Source organism: Protopterus annectens, chromosome 10.part0, assembly GCF_019279795.1.
Source record: "Protopterus annectens isolate FY-2018-M chromosome 10.part0, PAN1.0, whole genome shotgun sequence".
Lineage (NCBI taxonomy): Eukaryota > Metazoa > Chordata > Ceratodontiformes > Protopteridae > Protopterus > Protopterus annectens.
Window position 1 is genome coordinate 182,495,365 of NC_056744.1, and position 19,945 is coordinate 182,515,309.

Genomic DNA, 19,945 nt, shown 5'->3' on the forward strand with positions numbered 1-19,945 from the left:
TTACAATATAACTCAGCATATACTGCTGTGTAGACGGGTTCCTATTATGTTATCGAATCACGAATTGCCAAACGGCCACATACTCAAAATGGCCATTCATGGGAGTGTGTTTTGTGGGGACACGGTACAGTGGGGAATGGAATCTTTGCCCTTTCCCCACTGTAGTGTGACCTCAGAGTTGGTATATATAATTAGCGGTGGGTGTGGGGGGGGGGCAGACCCCCACAACAAACAGATCGATGAATGGCCATTTTGAGTATGTAGCCATTCGGCATTTAGTGATTCGATAACGTAATATAGACCCATGTAGACAATGCTTAGCATGTAGCTGTTGATACAGTGTACTGCAGCAATGGTTATACATATTGTCTGCTTAGCATTGTCCATGATGTCACTTTCATTTTTGCAGTCTTACTCTGGTGAATCGATCATCAGCAGTGCACTGCAGTAAATCATGGTTTGGAGTAAGGGTTTAGGGTAATCCCCATTTATACTGAACATAGTTGTATTCCATTGTGTTACCTAACAGAATATACAGTAGCAAGAAGTGTCTAACACCTGACCCAAACTGCATATTAACAGGTGCTAAATGTGGATAATTAACTCATAGTTTTGCAGGCAACTACAGTCACAAAGGGCTGATATATATAACAATGTATTGTAAAATACAAAAAAATGGGCTCCACTTAAACAATAGCTGGTCTTGGGCATAGGTGAACTAGGTGGTTACCTGAGGACGGGTATAGTTTGGTAAAATGCATTTGTCTGAATTGTGTTTAGTTAGTTAGTTAGTTAGTTAGTTAGTTAGTTAGTTAGTTAGTTAGTTAAAGCAATGAAACTATGCTGCTGTTATGCCACTGTTCAACATCAGTCACAGCTTCTTTGCCTTATAGAGGATGCCTTGCATACCTGACTACTCAGTTTGTGGATTTCTGTTTCATCACAGCAACAATCTAGGAAATTAGTCTAACAGCCTCAGAAGGTCTTTGATGTATTGCCTAAATATTTGGTGGGATGATGATCAGAAAAAAAATCTTGAAAACTTTGAACAATGGCATAGATGTGATGCCCATTGTGGATACTAGAGTCCATAGTTAGCAATACCATGATTGTCTGTAAGAGTTCATGGGCTGCAACTCAATCAGGATTATCTGAGTCATAGCAATTATTCTTTTATCCTAGTAGGTAACCAACTATTACAGAATGTTGATAATTTTCAGGAGGAATCTTTATTTGTGTGAAGCAAGTTGAAACACTATTGTGGCTGGCTACTGTGTGTCTGCATGAAACAGTTGAACTAAATTATTGTAACCATTATTTTTTATTTTATTATGAATCACACATCTAAAGATGTTGACAGTCAACTGAAATGGCTAGAGCTGATGGATTTGTTGGCAGTCTGTGGGTTAAAAAAAATGTCCCGGCTGTTGTCGCTCATTACTCTGGCATTGTAAGACTGGTGTATATTTTTTCTGGATCAAGGTTGAAATACATTATTGTGGTCAATGTTATTTTATCACAATCTGAGTTGAAACTCAACAAAATTTATATATTATTTATTATTTATTTCAGTTTGATGACTGGGGAAGTCCACTGGGCCCATGAGTGCCCGTTTTCAGTGGAGGCCCAGAGAGAAAAGCTCCAATATAACATAAAACATTAAGATACAAAAGTAAGTAAGTTACAAAAGTAAAGTGCAGTTTACATGAATGAACATTCTGTATCAGGCTTAGTTGACAGAGATAATTTTGATGTATCTGGAAGGCTGTACTGTGGAGATTCATTTAGGAAATACCTTCATAACAATTGAAGTGTAGTAACATTATACACAACAATCGATTAAAGTAAGGATACAGTTTACATGCATTCATTCGACATAAGAAGCTATTTACAATATTTACAAGGTAGATATAGTTTCTTTAGAAGCAATTGCAGAGAGCTAGAGACAGCTCAGGGAACTAGTTGTTGGGGTGTTAGAGAGATTAGGAGCCAAGGAGTAACACCGCCTTAGGAAAGTTGTTAGAAAGAATTAGACAGGGTGAAAGCAGGTGCATTTCCATTTGGAGTGCAAGTAAGTGAAAAGCTGGTTTTAAAGTTTTCTGAGTTAGTTATTGTCCTAAGAGTGGTAGGGAGAGAATTCCATTTCTTGCCTAGTAAGAAAGAGAGGCGAAGCTGGCCAGCAGGCCGTTTTGGTTTGTGGATAGTAATTAGGTTTTGATTTTCAGATCTAAGAGGTCTATTGGGGTGTAGGGGGGAAGGATGTTTATTAGAGCTGGACATTTATTTGGGTGAAATACAAGTCTGTGTGCTGTGGTAAGTTGGAGGTAGTCTGGATAATTAGGGAGTTCTAGCCAGTTTAGAGAATTAAGGGCATGGCAGTGATGGGTGGAGTTTTTGGATCTGGAGGCAAATTTGGAGATTTTGTTATAGCAGTTTTCCAGTTTAGAGGTGTTGGTGGCGGTTAGATTAGTTAGAACAGGGGCTCCATATGACAGGGATGGGAGGAGGTAAGTAGTAGCTAAAGTATGTCTAGCAGAGTTTGAGAGAAAGAGGTTGTTCCTATAAAGCATACCTAGCATTTGGTGAGTTTTCTTTATATTTTGTTGAATATGGATATCAAACTTGAGGTGTTCATCAAAAGTAATGCCAAGAAGTTTTGCCATTATTTTCATTGCAATCAGGCACCTGAGAAGTCAAGAGACTGACTATAATTTGCTAGATATGGAGATTGCCAGTGGATGAATATGGGTAATCCTGCTATTATTTGCTCAAGTTAAACACTCATTTTGGTTTGCAGAGCTAGTGCATATATATGCAAGGCAAGAAGGGGGGATTTACTGTATCTAGTGTTTGTTTAAAAAAGGGATGGACTACATTACTGTGGCAATCATTTTATCACAGTAAGACATCTGTGGTATTCATAGAAAACAAACTAGCTTTAATAGATGAGTATAGGGGTTTGTCTGTAGATCAAATGGACTTAGCCAACTATTGTTTGCTCAGGTATAATACCCACTTGCCTGCGTATGCAGTACTAATGTACATTTCTATGAATTATGCTGGACTACATTACTAAGGTTACTGTATGTTTATGTGAAACAAACTTATAATACTTTATTGTGGTCATTATTTTTACCAAAATCACAATTCTGAGGTTTACACAGACAAAAGATTAATAGAAATGCTGGGTATAAAGGTTTTCTGTTAATTAAAATGCCTGACTCTGCAGTTATGACCAAGTTAAACAATCATCATTAATCTGGCTTTGTAGGACTACACTGTATTTGTATAAAACAAGTTGGAATACTTTATTATGGGTATTTTAGTACCACAATAAGATAGCTGAGGAGTAAGCAGTCAAGCAGTGTCAGTAGCACAACAGGTAGCACACTTGCCTTTGGTGTATAAAGCTCTGGATTCTATTTCCTCATTAGGTTGTTGGATTGCTGACACTGCAGTGCAGCATAATGGGGGAATGTGCTGCATTCCTGAATGTGTGTTGTCCTTCAAATAAGATATTAAACCAAGGTCCCATCTGCTTGAGTTGGTATTTAGGTGCATGTAAAAGATTCCACAGCACCTATCAAAAAGTGTAGGGGTCATTTATCTATATATAAAAAGAACTCTTATTTACAACATATTTACATATTTACAAACATTATAAATGTACAAATATGTAGGTAGACAAATATATTTACACATATTCACAATTTCCTTTACAATAATATTAAAATGTCATCACTATTAGACTTCCACTCCATTTTTCCATAACCACCATCTGATTTTTAACTAATATTGCTGCTAAAATCCATTTACCATTAAACAAATTAATGTATTATTTCATTCCATATGATCCATATGACATAAGAATAACATTTTATATATTCCTTTAACATCTTTATTTAATTATATCCATGTTTATTTAATCTACTTCTTTTATATCTTTGAAAAAATCTTTATACAGTTTTCCCCATAATGTTTTTACTCATTTACATTTAAAAAACACATTCCATAGTTTCATCTTCTTGACAATGTAAGCATATTATATCACTTTTCTTTTTATATGGCATATTTCCTTTTACTGGTAATTTATCTGTTGCCAAGCTTCACAAAAAAATCTTGACATTCTATTTCTTTATTATACAATTTGATTCTTGTTTTGATATCTTTAACATTTTCATCTTTTTGATTTTCCCATGGTTTTAGGTAGGAATGTTTTATCTTTACATTGTTATATCATACTTTTCCATCTTTTTCTATATCATCAATTTTTATTTTCCATAAAAATATTTTTTTTCTTGGTAACATTTTATTTCTTCATTTATAGACACTTTTTCTCTTTTACTCTTTGTTACCATATCCCAAAATGTATCATACTTATGTTTATATAATTGTAGTCCTAATTTCTCATCTTCTTCACTTATCCACCTTAACACTTTATACAAATTAAATAATGCAGCATATATCACTGGGTTAATTAACTTACTTCCTCTTTATTTACATACAAAACTTCTCTTTTTGCTGTGTTTAATCTAGAGTCCCATATAAATGAATAAAAAATATCTGCAATAATTCCTTTTCAAATACTATTGACAACATAAATACTCTTGCTAAATGTGCTATATTTCCTATCAGTACAGAATTTATCAAATAAACTTTTAAACTTTCTTTTGAATGATAATTTATATGTTCTCTTCTATTGTTTTTTTTTCTCCACTGAATTCTACTTACATCTTTATTCACAGATTTTATACACAGCACAGAATTTTCACTCATTGTAAAATAGGGGGTCTATATTATATAATTGAACCTTCATATCATCGAACGGCATTTCATCGGAAATGCCATTCACTGACCCCCCCCCCCAGTAATTATATATACAGACTCTGAGATCGCATCACAATGGGGAAAGGACAAGTTTCCTGATCCCTACAGTAATACGATCTCAGTAAGAAAAGTTCAATGAACAGCATGTTCAAAAAAATGCCATTCAAAATTCCATTCTATGATATGTTCTTCAATGATATAATAGGAGCCCGTAAAATATAGAACCCCATCTTTACTACATAACCTAAACCTTTAATTTTTTTTTATTTAAAGTCATCTCAATCACCTCTAGACTCTCATTTCTGCAAATTATTACTTCTTTTATCCATATTTTGTTTTTGTTTTTTTTTTTGCTATTATTATACTGTCATCTTCATATGTTAACAGAACTGGAATTCTTAACCCTTCAGGTGTTACAACCCCACCTTCTTCATTTTGTAACTTATTTCATATACTATCACATTCATAGCTAATGCAAATGTTTACAACTAAATGGACATCCCTGTCTTACACCACTGTTCATATGTATCACTTGGCTTAACCAGCCATTTACAAGTATTTTATGGTATTATTACTATATGCTGACATACATAATTTCTAAGTTTCTCACTTATATTATATTCTTTCTTTATTACCCATAAGATTTCATGTCCAATTGCAACAAATTTCTTATTAAGGTCCCTATCATGATTTTTGCTTCTTCTTTTCTATTCATAATATCATCCATAATTTCTTTAACTATCATTAATAATTCTTGACAACCCTTCTCCTTTATACTATATGTGCTATCTTCCATAATACTTTCCATTTTAGTTTTGAATCTCTTTTGTATTATTTTCATAAAGATGTTATAATCATTATTATTAAGTTCTATCAGTCTCCAGTTTTTGATTATCTTCTATCTTCTTTCCTTCATAAGAATTTAAGAATTCCAATACATAATTCTAATTTTCTATACATAAAACCTTCACTTAACCATTCATTCAAAAACTTTAAAAATATTTTTTTGCCATTCCTTTAAATTATTTCATGCCATATTCCATCTGGGCCAGCAGCCGAATTTATATTTACTTGCCCTAATACTTTATCTAGCTCATTTAAAAAAATCTTCTTTTCTAACATTTTATTCTCTTTTTCTGCTAACTTTTTACTTCTTATGTTTTTTCACTACCTTCTTTTTTCTTTCAACACTTCTTGTACATATTGTACTACACTGCTTATAATCTTTTCCTGAGATTTTTCTATTTCTTCTTTTACATTTTTTATTTCTCTCATTACACTACCAATTTCGTTCACTAATCTGCAGTATTTCCTCTGTTTTTCCTTGTAAAAGCTAGCTTTGCTTATATAACAATTCTTGTATTTTTTCTTTGTCAAAGTACTTTCTATCATTATGTTCTAAAACTTCCAATGCATCATTTGTTCATTTATATTTTTCTTTCTCTACTTTTTTCATATCATATTGTCACTGCAAAAAAAAAAATGATATGTTTCCTTAAATATCATCCACTGTTTAGACCAATTTTTATAAAATACTCTCAGAGTAATATGATCATTCTATAACTGTATTGTTAACCTCTTTTTTCTTCATGCCCTGCTTTCTCATTCATCCTTTGCTCCTTTGCCACTTTTTATATATTCTTAAATATTCTTTGTTTTTCTTTAGCTCTAGCCATATTGCAAGATGATCAGAAAATCATGTTTCAACTGCCTCCCCTCCCCTTCTCCTATAACTAAACTTTCTAATACTATAAAATAATCTATTTCAGTTCCATACATTCCCCTTTTGTAAGTCCTTAAGTTATTGTCTGAATGTTTTAACTTACTGCATCTTATAACTTCTAACATTTTCTTATATAATTTCCTTTCTTTTTACATTTGCCTTTTAAATCGCATTTAAAGCCTCCTATTACTATAATGTTCATATTTATCGCTGCATGGTCAAAATCTGATGAAATAAGCTTTCTCTTACTTTACAGTTAGTATAAGCATATAGCGTTACAATGCTATATACTTGTTCTTTCCATTTTAAATCTGCAATGGTTAATCTTCCCATTTTTGCTAAAGTTACATCTAATATCCTTACTATATTTCTACAGAATCTGGCTATTCCAGAACATCTCTCAGTTCCCACATTCCAGATTATATTTCCTCCTCATAGCTTTTCTGTTTGTCATCTTTCTTCAAGTGTTAAAAGTCATGTGTTTTGTAATATAATTACATCTACATTATATGTATTACACCAGTCCAAAATCCATACTCTTCTTACCATATTCTTAATACTATTCACATCTACAGAAAGCACTCTAAAATGTTCATTTACCCTTAGATTTATGGTTTCATAAGTTCTTAGCAAATTACTGGAATGGCTTTCTTAATAGGCCATTATAAGCAGAGCAGCAAAATTTCCCTTGCAAAGGTGAAAATTAATCACTGGACCTTGTGTCTGTGAGGCAAACACCTCAACCATTATACCAAGCCTCAATCATTAGCTCTTAATATTCTTGCTCATCCATTTCCTTTATTTTTGTACTTATCCCTTTACATTTTCTGACTTTTACTCTTTTACCAAAATATTTTTTTTTTTTTCTTTTACTATCTCCCAATTTATTTCTTTTTCATTACTTATTTCAGAACCTTCTGCTATGTGTTCTTTATTATTTTTTCCTCAGCAAATTTTTTTCTATTTCTGCTACTTCTAAAATAGCTTCTCTTAGTTCATTTTCTTCTCTTTCGTTTTGCCTAACTCTTATTTTCATTTTTCAATCCATCCATAAAAATCCAATGTTATTACGTTTATAACATTTCAATTCACATTTCTTTTGCATCAAGTCTCATTTCTCAACAAATATAGCATTTTCTTTTATCACAGTTATGTATCAAATGTCCTTCTTTTCCACAAAAAAAGCATGTTTTTGGTTGCCCCCAGTATTTTATGACATCCCTGTTCCCCTCCAGATTTAGCATGCTTGGTATATATATATATATATATATATATATATATATATATATATATATATATATACACACACACACACACACACACACACACACACACACACACACACACACACACACACACACATATATATACACATATATATATATATATATATATATGTGTATTTTTTCTCTTTCTATTTTATGACAATATTACAATCCCATCCACCAGTCCATAAACCTCTTTTATCATAAAAATTTGCAATTTCCTGTACTTCTTAACATAAAATTTCCAAATGTCCTTTCAAAGTCTCTCTTTCTATTTCAAAAGTGAGTGGAGTTTATGATGGATTTGTTAGGGGATAGGTAAAGTTGGTGTGTGTGTGTGTGTGTGTGTGTGTGTGTGTGTGTGTGTGTGTGTGTGTGTGTGTGCATGTGTGCATGTGTGTGCATTTCAAGGGTGAGTGTGATTGTGTGAGGGGGGATTTATGATATACAGAGATTGCTTGTGTGTTTGGTGATGTCTGTGTGTGGGGGGGTGAGGGTGGGGGTGGATTCCATACCTCTCAACTCCCACTAAACTAACAAGCACTGAATGTAATATGGCAGGGGAGAATCCTAGACACTAGGGACATGTTGTATATATTATTATACTACATTTAAAAAGTTAATATTACAACAGATTTTGCAAACAGAGTAAAATCTCTGAAACATGGGTGGCATTAGTGACTGGCCACATTCGTCTGTGACAGGTACATAATGCAAGAGGCAAAATCATGGATGTTCTGGTCAATTGGGAACAGTTGAGAGGTGTGTGTGTGTGTGTGTGTGTGTGTGTGTGTGTGTGTGTGTGTGTGTGTGTGTGTGTGTGTCTGTGAAAAAATGAGGAGGGGGTGCCTGGACCAAGGCAATGTATGCTTCAAGTTCTGAATACCACAGCAAAGTGTTTGTTAGTGCTTGTGGTAATCACCAAACAATTCAGAGATGTGCAAATTAGCCAAAAATTAGATCTTTCCTCATTGTGGATAATGTGGCTCTGAATCAGTGGTTTCTGCAATTATTTTAAAGTGTCCTGTTCACTGTAGCCTTACTAGTCATAGCTAGGCAGTATCTTAATCTTGGTCTAAATGTTTCCACATTATAAATGCATTCTTCCAAACAAACTATAGTTTTTTAATTATTAAAAACTATAGACCAGTTTCATAATTTCCTTAATGTGACATCATTCAGTCTTACATTCCATGGAGCAGGAAGCATATTAAGGGAGCTATGGAACATACCATTTCTATTACTGATTAGATTAGGGAAGTAATATATCAGACTCCTCATTTCAAAAGCTACCACAGTTCATCAATCGATAGCTGGCTACTGGTAAGAAAAGATAACACAGATGCAAGATAGTAAGATTCTGACACATTAGAAGAATTACAACACAGAAAAGTTCCCGGAGAGTCACTTTTAAAGTATTAAAACCATTACACTTGATTAATGAGCAAAATAATAAAGATGAAGCCTATATAACACTATGGTTATAGTGTTGAATACAACAAATTAACTCATTTAGATAACATTAAGTTCAGTTATTATAAATTGATGATGCTGCAGATGTGTATTTTTAAATATGTGTGAATGAATATATATATATATATATATATATATATATATATATATATATATATATATATATATATATATATATATATATATATATATATATATATATATACATACACAAATATATACATGGTTAGTACTTATTCTCATATCAGTAAATGAGGATCAAGAAAACTAACAGTCAGAGAGCAAACAGTGAAGAGCACTAAGCAACTTCATATATATGTTCTTTAAAGCTAGTTACTAACATATGACAAATGTACTGTTTCCTTAAGACCACAAAAAGTGTGAAATTCAGCAAAAGTTGTTTTATTTTACAAATAATACATCATGCTTTTATGTGTGTGTGTGTGTGTGTGTGTGTGTGTGTGTGTGCGTGTGTGTGTGTGTATATATATATATATATATATATATATATATATATATATATATATATATATATATATATATATATATATATATATACACACATATATATCCATACATACGTATGCATACATATATACACCACACACACACCCCATACATACATATATATATATATATATATATATATATATATATATATATATATATATATATATGTATATATATATATATATATATATAGAGTTATAGATATGAACCTCCAAAATAAATGCAGCACTCAAGTCAAATCCACCCCAGCAGTATACTCAATTCCACAATAGACCCAAGAACTAGGACTTCACCCAAAACTTTGTCAATATTTAAACACAAGTTTATAATGAATAATCTTCAGTGAGTTTCTTCAAAGCAGAAAATATTGAACAAACTCATTGGTGATTACCATTAATCTACAACAAAAACCACTGAAAAATTTACAAATGTAAACCAATAGTATACATTTGTGATTATAAAAAGTAAAACAAACTTTACTTTTATGTAAAGGGCCTTGCTACCCATATCCCCCAGATGCATGCTTCTACGTCCATACCCCCAGAAGTTAAATATACTAACTCCTGAAAAAAGGGAAAAAGTCCTTAAATTACTCAATGGTCAATCTAATGTAGTTTGACCATTACATAATTTTACTAACTATATCACTAATGAAAAACATCAATATTTTAGCAGGCAATGAAATGCATGTGGCAAGAAATAACAAGGGGCACTGATAGATGTAGCTCTACGGCCACATTATATATATATATATATATATATATATATATATATATATATATATATATACATATAGAGAGAGAGAGAGAGTAGGTTCATAGATTAGTACCAGGCTAACGGCCCTTGCAAGCCTTTTTAAGCCTAGCCAATTATCCCTTGTGAGACTCAAACCCTGTACCTTGTGTTTGTAAGGCAAACACCTTAACCATATATATATATATATATATATATATATATATATATATATATATATATATATTATATTGCATCACGAACATCTACCATCTATTCTGTCAACCAAACCTTATCAACAGAACAGGTGTCAACAAAACATCAATTGACTAAATTACTGGAACCCACATATATATCTATGTATAGAAACCACCTAATTTAGTCAGCGGTTCTTAAAGTTGACAAATAGGTGTGCAAGATCGGGTTCATGTTACACCGTCGACAACTGACTACATTGACAACCAGCCCAGTATCACGAATTTCACGAAACCTCACAGCATCAAAACTTTAAATAACCGACACCGACTCCATCGACAACGCGCTACACCGACAGCGCGTATTACAGCTAACGGGTATTAACATATGTGAGGTAGGGGATTTATTTATAAACTTATGTCACTCAGTCTGACATTATAACTACATCCCCCACTCAACATATGTTAATACCCGTTAGCTGTAATGCACGCTGTTGGTGTAGCGCGTTGTCGATGGAGTCGGTGTCGGTTATTTAAAGTTTCGATGCTGTGCGGTTTCGTGAAATTCGTGATACCGGGCTGGTTGTCGATGTAGTCAGTTGTCGACGGTGTAACATGAACCCGCAAGATCACACAACTCCTGAGAATGGGGAATATGCCTTTTTCCCTAGTAATGTGTTTTTGTGAATTTATTGTATGCTCCAAGGATATTCCTCAGTAAACAGTTATTGGCAAGTCAACATTTGTCATCGACCCTTTATTGCTAATATTCATGATCTATATTTGGGTTTTTCAGTTCCTTACAAAATGAACTAAACCCTCACCTAAATTCACTGTTCAAACTCAGCCTTACCACAGGCTATGTACCCAAAGAATGGCGTACAGCAACAGTTATCCCACTCCACAAAGGTGGTGCCACAACAGATCCTGGGAACTACCGCCCTATAAGCCTGACTAGCCTGGTCTGCAAAGCTATGGAGCGCATCATCATGGAACTCATTAACAGAGACACTGGGAACCTCCAGACACTGGACCCTACCCAACTTGGCTTTGTTAAAGGCAGATCCTGCCTCCTAAACCTAGTTGACTTCTTTGAAACAGTTAAAAAGGCCATAGATGAGGGAAAGGTAGTCCACACAGCCTACATGGACCTCGCAAAGGCCTTCGACACCATTCCCCACTCTGGCATTATTGATAAGCTTACCAGCTTGAACATTAACCCTTATGTCACGAGATTGGTTGCCAACTGGCTCATGGATAGAATTCACATGGTCAGAATTGCGGGTGCCATGTCCGACTCTAAACCGGTTACAAGTGGTGTCCCACAGGGCTCAGTCCTGGGACCCCTCCTGTTTGGTATATACTTCTCTGAGGTACAGGCAAGCATGGGAGGACTATGGCTGATCAAGTTCGCAGATGATTGCAAACTGGGGGCCATATTCGACTCTCCGGCTGACACAGACATCCTCCAGAAGGGTCTCACAGAGATGAATACCTGGTGTCAGAACCATGGCCTCAAGCTAAATGCCAAAAAGTGCATAGTTATCCCCTTTGGGAAAAACAAAGTGCCCACGAACTATCACATAGGTGGTACTCCACTAAGTACGGAAGATGTAATTAGGGATCTGGGGACCCAGGTAGATAGCAACCTCTCCTTTGATAATCACATTGCCAAAGTGGTTAGAAAATCCTTCTATGTAGCCCACCTAATCATGAAAGGGTTCACATCTAGATCAAGAGAGGTCATTGTGCCCCTCTACTCATCACTCATCAGGCCCATAATAGAGTACAATGCCCCATTTGGAATGTACCTTACTCGACACCTGCAACAGCTGGAAAGACCACAGAAGTACCTCACCAAGAGGATCGTGGGCCTCAAACAGATGCCCTATGCAGCTTGACTAAAGAAACTCCAGTTCTACTCGGTTGCTTACCGCCTACTCAGAGGTGATCTCTGCCTGACGTACAAGGCCATGTACAACCCGGAATTAATGGACATGCTCCACCTCAAGAAAACCAAATCTCTTAGAGCCACATGCTCCAGGGATTTAAACCTCAGCACAACAATAAACAGGACATGCTGGAGGGATAGATTCCTGTCCCAGAGACTTCCCTCACTCTGGAATAGAATCCCAATTTATGTTAGGCAAAGCCCCTCACTGACTATCTTCAAGAGAAATCTTGATGAGTGGATGGGAAACTGTAAATTTACCTCTGGGATCACCTCAATGGCCCTGCTGGACAGAGGCCCAGGAAACTAAATTAAAAGGGAGGCGAAAGCCAACACATTCTGGCTAGGCTTATAAATGCCCTTGGGCAGATAGCCTAGTACTTACCTATGAACCTATGAACCTATTTGTAAGTATACACACATAGACACACATATACATACATACATATATATCTATATTTAAGCCATGCATTTTGTCAATTATTTACCTGAAAACTGCAGATGTAGGATCTACGAAGCACCACCATGCCACATTTGTATATGGCAGCTCTATATCTGGAAAGTGTTCAACCTTTGCCTGTCTCCTGGCTCTTTATTTTAAGACTAGACAAATTAAGATTATGCTGTACTGTTGAAGTGCACTGTGTATCAGATCAGATATTGAGGAAACGGTTGTACATCTCATTTGCAGTATTGTCCTGGCAGGCATTCTCATAGACTTAAATTAACTCAAGACAAAATTCACAATGGTTGATTTTATCTTTGATTATATTAATATTTCATTTTCAGTAGAGCTTCATTACATAGCTGCAAAGCTTGGGTGGGTAGTTGAAGTATGAGAAAGCACTGACTGCTGTTTAATGGAAAGCATAATATGTGTTTCTCACCACTCTCAAAGTGCTTTTTTATGGTTTATGAAAAGTGAATAAATACAAAATCTTAATTAACAGCAGAGGGAAACAGAAAACAAAACATTAAATGCTTAAGTGCACTGAACTGGATCACTAACACCCTGAATGTTGGCTAAGGCTGCAATACATTTAATTCACAGTTACAGGCCAAATTAAATTTGGATTGGCATTTGTTAATTAAATAGGATATTAAAAATGAATGCACCAATAAAACTTTAATTAGTTAATAATCATTTTTGGAAACTGTCTTTTTAATTAGTTTTGTAACAATTACTTTAATGTTTAACAAACCTATAAGAGAGACACAGAAGAGAAAAGAAAAGAAATGAAAACTACCGCATTAAAACAAAGTGAGCAATTCAAATTAAATAGAAAGCAAATATGCTTCCATTGAGCATATGCAGCGTGTATACTCATAACTATTTTTGATTATTAAAAAAAACTTCTGTTCCACATATTCTTACTTATTTATTCCCTACGATGATTTGCAAAGAAAGGATTTAGGCAAACATGTGACAAGCACTCATTTTTGCTGAAAATTGTTTACATGCAGTCACATCGCAATATGTGCTGTTGCTTTTGCATTTAATGTAACTGGAAGGAATTCCAGTACAATATATGAAGGCAACCATAAGGGCAAGTTAATGTGGATGAGTATTAAACTCTGACTGTTTTGATATTACCATCAGACTGTAGGAGAGTGAAGTGCAGCTGGGCTTTCTAATGCAAGTGCCCCTGTTCTGCCATCAAACCTCATGACTGTGATCACAAAATATTAATTGCAAATAATAGCTGTGATTACAAAAAAAGAAAAAAAAAATTTTTTTACAGGGGGCAAGACTCTTTGTACCCTGCCCCTCCCCCCCCATACATGCACACAAAGCATGTGTATCTGGCTTGGCCAACACTACCACTGCTTGCATATGCCATCTTTTAAATTGCTATACCTTGGAAAAAACTAACTCCCCAGGAAACCTTAATCTCAGTCTTTAAATGCAAATCTCAGTATTCATACATTAATGATTACAGATAAGCTGGCGAATCACCTGTGTTGGATACAAGCCTAAAAACAGTTAACAAGAAAGTCAATCCAGCTACCATGTCCTGTGGAAAGATTTTGCTTTCATTCCTGCACCTTTCATGTGCACAGTATCTGCCTCCAACGTGGTCATGCAACTTTGTTTGATCTGTTAACTTCTTCATTAAATAAATCCAGCTGCTAGTACACTTTTCCTAGTAGTATAAAAGAACATACGAAAGTAGTTTCCAGTGCAGTGGACATAACAGCAACATGTCTATCCCAGACATCATGCTTAAAAATATTGTATGGAAAACAGAAAGTACCCTAGCAAAGTGCAGTGATGTTCATAAGTGGGTAATGGGGTGATAATTAAAATGTAAGAAGAAAGCATGCACGTTATTGCTCAATGTGAAAAAAGGCAAGGGGCATTAATTTTCTAGTTAAATCTAGTTTTCACAGAAAGTGAATGTAAGATCCCAAACTCTGAACAGTCAGAATAATGGAAAACCAAAGATTTCATGGAATTTGGTATTTTCAGACAGGGCAATAATTTACCATATGTATTTTTCTTGGAGTTACAATTGTTTACATGTGTCTCAGTGTACAGGCATTATGCTACTAAGGGGATTTTTTAAAATTCTAATTCTGAGTTGTGGCTGTTGATTGGTGAATGAGAAAGAGTATTCTGTACTTGAAGGTTTATAGGCTCATAGGACTGGAGATTACTAGGCTAATGGCTTGAAAACTCTTACAAGCCTAGACAATATAACCCAATTTTACCCAATACATTGCCTCTAGCTGCAACAGGATGCATGGGTTTGTGCCTATGCCTTGGGTATCTTACAGATTACCCCTGCCCATGAGGGAAATAGGAAATACCCCAAGTGTAAATTTGTGGTTCTCCATCCCTTGATCCAAACTGCATTTGAAGAGGGCCAGGAAAGGGCTCTGCTTAATGTGAATAGAAAGCCTCTTCCAAGGAGGGGGCAATATCTGAGACACATATCTGCCCCCAAAGCATGTTTTGTTTGACTTGCTAAGTTTAGATCCCTAGATGATGTGGCCCTCGTGCTGTTTGACTTGCAGATGTGTAGCAGCTCCGTCAGGACTGGATTTGTGAGTGCCTTGTATATCAGGCATTGGTCACACCTTAATAGTCAGTAGTAAACAGATTAAAGGGATAGGCCTTTTAGTCTATCACCATAACACATGTTTACACCCTACATTTTTCTTTGTGAGGAATCTCTGAGTTCACTCCAGCTGCTATAAGCACCTAGCCAAGTGGCACATTGTACTTGATCATTGGTCTAATGAGAGATGAGTACAGCAGGGCTATAATTTCCTTGGATCTGGATGCAATACCTTTACTTATATGTTGTGCCACACAGAAGGAATTCCTCACTACTGTGGATACATGGCGGTCAAAGTTCAGGCTACTATCTAGCTGCATACCTAGATCTCTCACCTCTGAGTCTACTCTTAGGGATGTGCTATTGATGTTATAATTTGCAGGGATATTTGACTTCCCAAAGAGTAAGATAATGCATTTTTTCGCATTTAACTATAGGACATGGTTCTGACACTAATCATTTGTCTGATCTAGACACTCCTCAAGGATATCTACATCACTGGGAAATTCACTGCCTGATCCCAGCTAGCAGTCATCGGCAAACATTGTCGTCCAGAGGCCTTCCACATTAGCCTTGACTTCAGAGAAGTTGTCCCAGCACTGAGCTCTGTGGCACATCACTATTAACTGTCCTCTTGCTGTATCTGGATTTACCAACTTTAAACACATATGTCCTGTTCATGGGCCAATTGGCTATCCATCTGGTGACATCTACTTTCATGCAGAAAGCTTAGAAAATTAGCCATATTTAAATTATTGGGATTTAAACATTAGATAAAGGACATATTTTATAGGGTGCAAAATTAACAGTAGTCATTAATGACTAGCTTCATGTGTATCCCCATTCCTTTACAGAATATTCTAGATACCTTTTTATGTGGAGTAGAGTGAAATTGATGTGCACAGATGATAAATTGTTGTTAGGTTCATAGGTTCATAGGGTGGTACTAGGCTATCGGCCCTAGGGTCTATACAAGCCTAGCCATAAAAATTCCCTGGCTATTTCTTCCCACATTATTTACTTCTCTGGACCCCTGTCTAGCAAGGCGACTGACATGATCCCCGGGGAGAATTCCTTTCTCCCATCCAGTCGTCAAGGTTCCTTTTGAAGAGGGCCAAAGAGGCACTCTGCTTGACATGTATGGGCAGTCTATTCCAGAGTCTGGGGAGTCTCTGGGTAAGGAACCTATCCATCCAGCATGTTTTGTTTATTGTGATGACAAGGTTTAGATCCCTGGAGTGTGAGGCTCTGAGAAGATAATTTGGTATCAAGGATACTACAGGTGATTAAAAAAGATGCAGAAGAAAATCAGAAAGCATGAATTATGATCTGTTCTGTATAATCACTTAACTGGCTTTTATATCCCATTTTACAGACAAATATCAGAAAAGTTACAAATTATCTACAGGACCTGCTTGCTAGATAAAGTAATCAGAAAACTATGCTGGTTAAACAGCCAACTGATTTTAAGCAAACAAGAAATAAATGCACTCTACTCCAGTTAACCAATACAAATAAAATGCATATTATTTTATAGGTAGTATAGCATCTCTAACCAAGGATTCTTCAACATCTAATCCCAACCCTCACCAACAGCCATGTATCACCACATCCACTTTAACCTTCAAACCTGTGCCCACACCCTATATAAAACTACTTTTAAACAAACTTAAACCATGCTCTTCTACAGCTAATGACCTTTCAAGCCAATACCTAAAAATAGCAGCCAATAGCATTGCATATCCTGTCACAATCCTTATAAATAGATCAGTCCAGGAATCTCACATTCCCTCTCTCTGGAAAAAGTCACACATCCCTCTGCACAAAGGAAGAAATTCAATACACATTAATAATTTTAGACCTATAGCAATCATATCTCCTCTTACCAAAATATTTGAAAAATGTATTCAAAAAAAATTTATTCAAAAACTACAATCCACTCTGCTACAGGCCCCATGAAGGCTCAGTGTCTCTCCAACCTAACACCACTCTTAAGTATTCAACTGTGGTACCACCTTTAACATTCTTGTAAGAAAAGTGCAGTCCGGGTCTGAACTGTCTGCAAACAGCTACAGTTAACTTTGAACCTAACACCACTCTTAAGTATTCAACTGCGGTACCACCTTTAATATTCTTGTAAGAAAAGCGCAGTCCGGGTCTGAACTATCTGCAAACAGTTACAGTTAACTTTGAACCTAACACCACTCTTAAGTATTCAACTGCGGTACCACCTTTAACATTCTTGTAAGAAAAGCGCAATCTGGGTCTGAGCTGTCTGCAAACAGCTACAGTTAACTTTGAACCTAACACCACTCTTAAGTATTCAACTGCGGTACAACCTTTAACATTCTTGTAAGAAAAGTGCAGTCTGGGTCTGAACTGTCTGCAAACAGCTACAGTTAACTTTGAGTATGTGTCTACCTGTTTGAGCCAATATTCATTTTCCCCTGGAGAGCACTCTGCTTTGGCTTGTAAGCAGCCCCACCACCACACACACACACACACACACACACACACACACACACACACACACACATCTTCAACTTTCTCTTATTCCCTTCTGTTAGCAAATAGTATCCATAACTGATCAACACTGTGTGTTTGTTAATTTAAACTATGACCACAGTAGCCTACTGATACAAGGTTATCCTGTTTTTCCACCTGAGAAATTAAGAAATGACTTACAGTTTCAGAGCAGTCCTTGGTCAATTGTGATTGTTTCTTAACACATACTTGTCTTTGCTTTGGCTCATTAGCAGCAGTACAAAGAACTGCCTGCTCACACCCTTGTTCTCCCCTCCCCCTTCCCTGTTTATTACCTTAAGACAATCCCAAAGTTAATAAATATTACCTGTAGCAGGCATCATTTTTAAAACTACAATCCACTCTGCTACAGGCCCCATGAAGGCTCAGTGTCTCTCCAGTAAGTGTTTTACAACTGTAAATGCCTATTTATGTTGAATTGTATTAGACATTTTACAACTGTATATGTTTATGTTAAATTGTGTTAGACATCTAATATGATTTATGCTTTATTATTGGATGTTACTATGGCATGCTAGCATTTGTATGCACCAAGTTGTTTTTAGTATAATAGTATGTATGGTCTATTTGCATAGCTGCACCTTGTTCACTAATGTTATTCATGTAATTGTGTTGTGTGTAGACAGCTCATACTAGTGTCTAATTATTTCTATATAATTGTGCTGTAACTGGTGGATAGAATCACATTAGAGAACCACGACAGATTGCTGTTCGCTATATTTTTATCTGTGACTGCATAAATGTCTGGGTTTTTATTTCTAATGTTCTTCCAATTGGCTCAGTATCTGCATATACTAAGTAGTTGGTTCAAGACATTGTCCTGCATGTGGTAGCTATTTACTCAGTGTGTTTTTTATAATCTTTATAATATATATTTACCATCTCAAAAGTGCTTACTCCTCTCTGTACTCTTCTTTTCTAGACCTAACGCCACTCTTAAGTATTCAACTGCGGTACCACCCTTAACATTCTTGTAAGAAAAGCGCAGTCCCGGTCTGAACTGTCTGCAAACAGCTACAGTTAACTTTGAGTATGTGTCTACCTGTTTGAGCCAATGTTCATTTTCCCCTGGAGAGCACTCTGCTTTGGCTTATAAGCAGCCCCCCACCACCACCACACACTCACACACACACACACACACACACACACACACACACACACACACACACACACACACACACACACACACACACGCATCTTCCACTTTCTCTTATTCCCTTCTGTTAGCAAATAGTATCCATAACTGATCAATACTGTGTGTTTGTTAATTTAAACTATGACTACAGTAGCCTACTGATGCAAGGTTATCCTGTTTTTCCACCTGAGAAATTAAGAAATGACTTACAGTTTCAGAGCAGTCCTTGGTCAATTGTGATTGTTTCTTAACACATACTTGTCTTTACTTTGTGATTGTTTCCAGCCCCTCATACGAGCAACTAACAGGGTCTCTACCCGCTTCGATCCCCACCCTGTCCCCTATTCCCTCCCGCCTCCAGTGGTCCCACCTTTATTGCACTCAAACCCCTCCCATCTTTCCAATAGCCAACCACAGCACTAAGCCAATGCTACCTCCTCCATCTTCCCACTACTATCACACCTCCTCAACTAACATGTACAAGCATACCTTTCCTATGCTCACTGCATGCACTCTCCTTGCATATCTT